Raw genomic sequence first — 2,105 nt, forward strand, 5'->3', positions numbered from 1 at the left:
GCGGGGGATGCCCAAGCCGGGGCCGGCCCCCCCCCCTGCCCAGCCCCAATTTGGGGTGCAGGTCCCCGTGGGGGTACGCTGGGGCCTGGGGCAGGGGGGGACACAGACAGATAGATGGGTGGTATCTATCTAAGCCCCCGGGAAGCACTGCTGCCGGCAGCTCTACGTGGGTTTGGGAATGGGCACGGCTGCCCCGCAGCCCAGAGTGCTGCTAACCGGGATGCTGGTAACCGGGTCGGGGCTGGTGGCACTGGCACCCAGCTCTCCGGTGGTGATGGCACCCAGATCTCCGTTGGTGCTGGCACCCAGCTCTCTGGCGGCACAGCCATGAACCTGCACATTTTGGCAAGGGTTGCTCAATCGTCCTCCAGCCCAAAGGCTGCGGGGGAGCAGGGGGACACCGCTGCCACCCGTCCCCACGCTGGAGCCGGGTCCAACACCGAGCCTGGAAACCTCCCTGAGCCCCGTGGACGCCTCTGCCACGCTGGACCCTTCCCGGGGGCGTCGGGGCGGCACGAAACGCGCCGGCAGCTCCCGGCTCCCAGGGGCCCTTTTGTGCGTCGGAGTCAGCGGAGCAGCGCGAGGAAGGAGGAATTCCTCCGGAGATCAAACGCCTTCGCCAACTGGACACCGATGTCAAAACAAACCCGGCTCCCACCGCGGGGCCGGGAGCCGCGCGGGGGAGAAGATCCAATTTCCTCCTTTGTTCCTGGATTATTATTTTTTGCAGGGGGCGAGGAGGCGGGGGAGCGGCAGAGAAAGGGCCATAAATCACGGCCTGACAGAAGAGAAAGGAGAAACGGGGCCAGCTGCAGGTGGGGGTGACACCCCCCTGCCCGGACTGGGACCCCCCCCGAGCCCAGCCCCTTTCCAGACAGCTCTGCCGGGCGCTGCCCCCAGGCAGCGGCAGCCCTGCGGCATCGGCCCTGTGCGCAGCCCTTGCCGGGCACCTCGGCACGGCCGTGTTAGCAGGTACCTGGTGAGCAGAGATCCCTCCAGACAGGAGGAAATGGAGGTTTTATTTATGGCCGGAGCTGTAATCCATCCACCTCTGCTGCACCCCAGCTCCAGGCTCGGTGCTTTGCTGGGGTTTTTTATATCCAGCCCGCTTTGCTTCGCCTTTCCCTTAACCCCGATGGAGACGCTGGCCCCGGTGCGTGGGTTGGGAATGCCAAGGACGGCGGCATGAGGCGCCGCGAAGGTCCTGGCCAACGCTTGGTCCAAGCCTGTCCCTGCAGTGTGGGCATCGCCAGCCGCTCCACTCAGCATCAGCATCCTCACCCGGCCCGAGCTGGGACCGCGGCGTGGTGTCCCCCATGGGGACAGGCCCGCCCCGAGGGCACGCCGGGGGGGGACAGGGGTGCATGGGGGGCACCCAGCCCGCTCGTGCCCCGGCTCCGCGCCCTGCCCGTCGGACTTTGCCCCTGAAGTCAAGGTGAAAGGCACGCTGCCGGGAGACACCGAGGCCGCCACGGCATGGCCAGGAGGAGAGTTTGGCCCCCAGGTGAAAGGCGAAGGCAGGGCGATATCGCGGGGCTGCTCCCGGGTCAAGCACCTTTCTGCACAGTTTATTTCTTCGTTAATGATTAACAGGGCAGCAGCAGGCGGGCGCTGCCCCCCCCCAGCCCCCCCCAGCCGCCCCTTCTTCTGGGGCCGGCCGACGAGCTCTTACGGGTCCGACTTGATTAACCACATTACAAACGGATTTTACGGGGCTGCAGGCAGCCAGTCCCCGGCCGCATCCAGCCCTTCGCCCCATCCCAGGGGCTGCGCAGAGTGGTGGTACCCAAGGGACCCTGGGTGCCACAGGAGCACCCCACGGCACGGCCCCGGCCCTCGTGCCCCGCACGAGACGGGGAGCTGCGGCCTCGTGCTGTTTGCGGTAATTAAAGATCCCGCTGGGGCTGTCGGCAAGAGGAGGGGATTGCCGATGCCGGCAGCTTGGCCACGGGCCAGGCGTGGGGAATTGCTTCCCATCCTCCCGCCGCGGCCCCCGCAGCCCCGAATGGCGTCACACCGCACCGTGACGTGGCGGCCGAGCTCTGCCCGTGCGTGGCAGGGCTGCACCGCACCCTGGAGGTCACTTGCTGGGGGGAGGGGGGAGG

Source organism: Aptenodytes forsteri, unplaced genomic scaffold (assembly GCF_000699145.1).
Source record: "Aptenodytes forsteri isolate BGI_AS27 unplaced genomic scaffold, ASM69914v1 Scaffold147, whole genome shotgun sequence".
In the NCBI taxonomy this organism is placed as follows: Eukaryota; Metazoa; Chordata; class Aves; order Sphenisciformes; family Spheniscidae; genus Aptenodytes; species Aptenodytes forsteri.